This window comes from Felis catus, chromosome B1, assembly GCF_018350175.1.
Source record: "Felis catus isolate Fca126 chromosome B1, F.catus_Fca126_mat1.0, whole genome shotgun sequence".
Taxonomy (NCBI): domain Eukaryota; kingdom Metazoa; phylum Chordata; class Mammalia; order Carnivora; family Felidae; genus Felis; species Felis catus.
In genome coordinates this window covers 161,399,397-161,405,958 of record NC_058371.1, presented here as the reverse complement: position 1 = coordinate 161,405,958, position 6,562 = coordinate 161,399,397, and the positions used below count along the sequence as shown (strand labels likewise).

At 45.0% G+C, this 6,562-nt stretch overlaps 1 long non-coding RNA gene across 1 annotated transcript; it reads right to left on the bottom strand.

Moving 5' to 3' along the window:
• Positions 1-1,077: 1,077 nt before the first annotated feature.
• On the bottom strand, positions 1,078-2,894 carry LOC109499162. Its single transcript, XR_002156339.3, has 2 exons — positions 2,832-2,894; positions 1,078-1,406 (listed from the first exon to the last, which is right to left on the bottom strand). It is a non-coding gene; the product is annotated as an uncharacterized LOC109499162 (long non-coding RNA).
• Between the last annotated feature and the right edge of the window lie 3,668 nt (positions 2,895-6,562).

Sequence of the window (6,562 nt, the reverse complement as noted above, 5' to 3'; positions counted from 1 at the left end):
CGCCCCCCCGCACCCTTGAATTTAATATTTCATTATTTTGCCAGCCCTTCCATTATTTTATTTTATTTTATTTTATTTTTTTTTTTTATTTATTTTATTTTTTTTTATAAATTTTTTTTTTCAACGTTTATTTATTTTGGGGACAGAGAGAGACAGAGCATGAACGGGGGAGGGGCAGAGAGAGAGGGAGACACAGAATCGGAAACAGGCTCCAGGCTCCCAGCCATCAGCCCAGAGCCTGACGCGGGGCTCGAACTCCCGGACCGCGAGATCGTGACCTGGCTGAAGTCGGACGCTTAACCGACTGCTTCACCCAGGCGCCCCCTTTCCATTATTTTAGAGAACTATTCGCTTTCTTAATGTTTTTATTAACTAGCGTTATTACTAACGATAACTCATTATCTTAAGAAAAAATAATACAACGTCAGAATGTTTCAGTCGAAAGATGGTAAAGAGAGTAAGTACACTCACAGAGTTCACATTTTGGGCCAAGAGAAGAGTTGGAGCTTCGGTGCTCCTAAGGGGCGTCAGTGATGGATCTGTTATGCAATCGTAAAATCCACAGCGAATCGGACATTTTCTGCTTCTTTCCCACCAATATACAGTGCCAAGGTGAGGTCCTCCAGAGTCGGACAGGCTTGGGCTGAACAGTCGCCCTGCTGCTTACAGAGCTGCGTGGCTAGAAAGAGCTACCTAACCTGCCCGTGCCTCAGTTTCCCCATCTGTAAAATGGAGACTGCACTGTCCTAGGGCCGTTTTTGAATGTTATATGAGACAACTCATCTAAAGCAGTTTATGAACAGTTTATTAACCTTAGCCCTATTGATATTTTGAGCTGGATAACTCTTTGTCATGGGAAGGTAGTCCTGTGCAGTGCGAGATGTTTAGCAGCATTCCTGACCTCCATCCACCAACTGCCGATATCACTTCTCTTGCCGCCCCCCCCCCCCTCGTTTGTGAGAGTGAATATCTCCAGGCATTGCCAAATGTTCCCTGTGGGGCAGAACCACCCTCACCCCTCAACCAGTGATCTTGGTAAAGTACTTGACGCATAGCAAAGGCTCAAAAGACATTCTCTATTATTATTATTATCATTTTGTATTGCTTTTAAGGAGAAGCAACTTCGGCTTACAACATCTCTTTGTTTGTTTCTTTGGGCTCCGTGACAATGTGCAGAAAAACGGTCAAATGCAAGGAGTCGGAAAGGATGGGCTACAAACTATATAATCAGCTCCTGACAGTTTTGTTAAAAATGCAGTGATTTTCTTTTTTTTCTTTTTCTTTTTCTTTTTTTTTTTTTTCTGCCACTAAGGAGAAGAAGGTGACGGAACCCTCGGATCCTCCCTGATATTTTCCAGATTTTATCAGATGCTTGAGTAAAGAGAACGCTGTCACTTTACCGAGGCCTGCCGTATGAGAAAAGGGAAAAAGATAATATGGTTAAGTCACTAGCATGCTATTATATGAGTTGAGCTTTGGTGCTGTCCCCGAAAGTAATTTCCATATATTTCTTCACCTCTCGCCTTCCAGCGTCGCTATTACTTAACCCACTGACCCAGATAGCTGCTTATTAACATTTAATACATGTTGAAGTGTTAGTGGGCTTTGAACAAAACATGAAGAAGTTTCTGACTTGCTTTTAGCTCTTTGCCCTTGAACCATTACATGAGTAATTCTTTAAAGCTCTGCTCTGCCATTGCTATAACGGTGGCATGGATTTTCTTTGAGATACAAATGAACAATTTATGAAAGTTTATCCCCCGGATGCATGTAAGCTTTCATCCGTTCAACAAATGTTGATGAGCCCCCCATGTGCCGACCACTGTGCGCGAGGGAGGGAGGGCTCACGAACAGATGTGGTGGTTGTGTTCTTGTTCTTTATGGTGGTGAAGGCAGGGAGCGGAATGCTGGGAGACACAGGCAGGTATTCACAGAGAGTGAGAAGTGTGGGGACACAGACGTGTCACCGATGAAAGCACGTGGTGGGGCCCCGAACTTAGTCTTCAGGGGTTAGAAATGTGGCCTCCATTTAAAAACATATGAAAAGGGGTGCCTGGGTGGGTCCGTCGGTTAAGTGTCCGACTTTGGCTCGGGTCATGATCTCGTGGTTCACGGGTTCGAGCCCCGCGTCGGGCTCTGTGCTGACAGCTCAGAGCCTGGAGCCTGCTTCCGATTCTGTCTCTCCCTCTCTCTCTGACCCTCCCCCCATTCATGCTCTGTCTCTCTCTGTCTCAAAAATAAAATAAACGTTAAAAACATATGAAAAGAAAATTATCCCCACTATCCTTTCCTCCTAAATGAAGTCACACCAGTGAGAAAAAGACAAAATTCAGTCAAGGCGGGAAAACTGGAAGTCTGTGACAGCCCTGATCTATGCAAAATGCAAAAATATTTGAGAATAGGAATGTTTACCCTGACATAATAAATATTTATTAATTCGTAAATTCATTCCAGAAGTTACTTGACATAACTAAATGTGGCCAAAAAAACCCCACCTTCTTTCATTTTTATTTTTTTTAATTTCATTTAATTTTTTTATGTTTATTTTTGAGAGAGAGAGAGAGAGAGCATGGGCAGGGAAGGGGCAGAACAAGAGGGGGACAGAGGATCTGAAGCGGGCTCTGTGCGAACAGCCGCAAGCCCGTGGTGGGTCTGGAACTCACCAACCGTGAGCTCATGACCTGAGTCAAAGTCACATGCTTAATGGACTGAGCCACCCAGGTGCCCCTTGTTTCATGTTTAACTTATAAAAGTAATACACGAGCATACTTGGAGAAAAGTCCCAGCGGCACGGAAAGAAAAGGGAGGAGGGAGTGAACTCGCCCACTTACCCTCTCTCTTTCCCAAATCCACGCCCCTTGCCAAAGACACTTGATGGCTTGGTGTGCATCCTTGGAGAGATAACAGTTAAACGTATTATAAACCACGTGAAACCGCTGGTTTTACGGGTCACAATGGTCAAATGTGCACCACCTTTGTATGTTTCCACCTAATGTTTGATGTGCTTTGCGGATCCCACACACATCATTCCGCGACTCCCTCTTTAACCCCAGATCTTTCCTCTCCACGTGCGCACGTGGAGATCGCTTTTACTTCTTTGGCACGTAACCTTTCTAAAAGCGTTAAGAAAATAATCTCGAGAAGATAAATTAAGGCCCCAGAGAAGTGGAGAGGCTGACGATGGGAGAGCTGCTGGAAAAATTCCTCATCCTATGCTGTCGTTTGGCAAAGAAACTGGTCACCTCAGGTCAGCCTGCCCAGAAGGCTCGATTCTTTCCAAGGGGGGCTGTGTACATGGTGGCAAACAGAAGCTCCCTCGAGACCACCCCCCACCCCACCCCCCTGGGGTCCATTCACTGTGCTGCCTGACTCCTGCTGCTTCAATTTACCTCTCAGCCACCCAGCCTCTCCATGTGCCGGGCTCCAGGCTGTCTGGGAGAAGCCGCTGGCTGGCTCCAAGACCCAGAGGCCGCGGGCTGCAACTCACACTAAGTTTCTGTGTTAACAATAAATGTTAACTTAGTTTCTGATGACTGCTGGAGTCTTCGGGTAGTACCTGATCCGCCCAGATTGTTGTTTAGTATAATTTTTCATAATTGCTATTTTTCATAATAATGGCCTCGGAGGGCAATTTGAAAAGCGGGGGAGCGGCGTTGGATTTACGGTCAGAAAACTTGCCTTTGTAAATGTCTGCTCCGTTGTTTATGAAAACCGAGGTGCTGACTACATCACTTCTCCTCACTGGACCACAATTCGTTTTAATAGCTATAAAGTTAAAATAATAAAGAATATCTTACCGTTTGTTGGGTGCTTACTATGTCCTGGGCACTGCTTTTAGCATTTTCCATATATTAACTCATGCAATTGTCATCGCAGCCCTAGGGGGTGACCCCATTCTTACCCCATTTTATAGGCGAGGAAACTGAGACGTGAAATGACTTCCCCAAAGTCACCCAGCCAGGGAGGAAGACGAATGGAAGCAAGAGGCACCGTGCTTGAAGGTTAAAGAGGAATGAATGGTTTGGGCATCTCTATGTGGCCACCAGGGCGAGAAGTTGGTGACTTTTTTTCCTTCCACTATTGCCTCCGAATCAGAGAATCTGTAAACATTTTGGAGCTGGAGCGGGACCTCAGAAATTGTCGAGGGCATGGGGCGCCTGGGTGGCTCAGTCAGTTAAGCGTCCGACTCTTGATTTTGGCTCAGGTCACGATCTCACAGTTCATAAGTTCGAGCCCCCGTGTCAGGCTCTGCATTGACAGCATGGGGCCTGCTTGGGATTCTCTCTCCCTCTCTCTCTGTCCCTACCCTGCTCACGCTTTCTCTCTTTCTCTCTCTCTCTCTCTCTCAAAATAAAGAAATAAAAACTTAAAAAAAATTTTTTTTTTAAATTGTCAAGGGCAAACTTTTCCTTTCAAGAGGGGAAGACATGGGCCCAGAGCATTTAAGGGAGTTGGGCAAAGTTCGAGCTAATGAGCACGAGGGGGCATAGATTTTGCCTACTGCCCTCAGTCATTCCCATGGTTTTCCCATTGGGTTAAATATTGCAAGCAAGTTTTAAAAACCGTTTGCTGTGGATAAGGTTATACATCAACAATAATGGAGGGGAACTCCTTGTCCCACATTCCAGCTTCAACAACAATCAACCACTCGGCCGATCTAGCTTTTTCTATATTCCTGCCCACTCCTTGCTTTCCAACCCCCTCTGGATAATTTTGAAGGGACTTAGAGGTATCATACTCAGTATAAATCTAAACTGTAAGGGCTCTCTTTTTAATATCAGCACGATACTATCATCACATCTCAAAAATAACAATATTGCTTAATATCATCAAATAGCTTGGCAGTGTTTAAATTGCTCCCTTTACCACACACTTTGTTTTTATAGTTGGTCTGCAGCAAGCAAGCTTTGAACTTTTTTTCTTTTAAAGTTTATTTATTTTGAGAGAGAGAGAGCAGGGTAGGGGCAGAGAGAGAGGGAGAGAGAGGAATCCCAGGCAGGCTCTGTGCTGTCCAAGTAGGGCTCGAACTCACGAACCAGGAGACCATGACCTGAGCCAAAATGAAGAGGCAGATGCTCAACCTGACTGAGCCACCCAGGTACCCCGAGCTTTGAACTTGTTAGCAAGTGCGAGACACTGTAGGGGACACAGGGATGGTTTAAAAAATGCCCACCCTTGGGGTCTGAATAGTCAGGAATGAATCTGAAAACCTACTAAGGGGGAACCAATGTGCACTGGGGTGTCAGAGAAAGCAGTACAGGATCGGCTGCCTGGGCGTAAGCCCACCTTCACCACCTCTTCCCCAGGTAAGGCACATGGCCTATCGTTGCCCACCTCTCCTTACCTGTTAGATGGGGCTGATAATAGACCGACCTCAAAGCACTGTTTGGAGAAGAAACGCAACTGTATAGGCAAATACTTACATCAGCACATGAGACATCATAATTATGCACTAAACACTAGATACTATTATGATATCCCACCATGGTTACGATGCACTAGGTCTTAAAGGCACTTTGTAGTAGCAGCGTGGATAGGTTGGCAATTATGCCATGAAAAATAATACGTAATAATAATTATTGTGGATGATGATGATGATGGTGATGATGATGATTTTGGCCAGGATTTATTTTTTTAATGTGCAAGTCAATTAAAATTAATTGACTTTAACTGTCAATTACAAGTAATGTTCGAGTGTTTTTGCACTCATACTCCCTCTCTCTTTCTCTCTCTCTCGCTCTCTCTCTGTTCACATCTTCCTCCAAGTTGAGGTCGTAAGGTCCATCCCCGAAGCCCCATCTCCAAGGCATTTCTTCCCTAAAGGGCCTAAGGTATACAAAAGATCTGATTCCTAACTGGAATGGGGTAGCAGCAAAGAGGTTGCCATAATCCCTGTGGTCAGGATAACCATTCATCCTGGATTGCTTGGTTTGTGCCTGTTGTCCCCTTGCAGTCCCCAAACCGGCTCAGTTTGGATGATAAATTATACGATCACCCCACCTATACCTAAAGCAGAACATCAGGCGTGTTTTACAGAACATATGGTTTGAAGTCAACCTTCTCCTATTCACCTCCTTGCTCTCCGCCCCCGCCCCTGCCCAGTGCACCTGCCATCTCCACCCTGCCCTGCGTGCGTGCCCTGGTCTCCGCCGTCACCTTAACCCCTGGAGGCCTGTGGACAAGCTATGACCAGAGCAACTTTGTCCTATCACTGGGAATGGTTTGTGCTACAGTTTGGGGCCATGCTTCTGTTGCTATCCTTTCAATTATGGAAATAGTTTCTATCAACCAAGAACGAGGGGTGGGTCTCTATGAGGTCATTTAGTTGCAAATTTTAGGAGTCACAAGCAGATTGAGAAAATTCTGTTTCCCCCTCCCTTACCAATCAAGAGAATTGATTCATATGTACTCTGTGCCAAGCACTTTTTTTACTCCTTGTATTTATTAAAACATTTAATGCTTTTAATCTTCATTTACTTTTATTTTTTATTTTCTTATTTATTTATTTATTTATTTTGAGAAAGGGAGAGAGAGCGCGAGCACGGGAGGAGCAGAGAGGGAG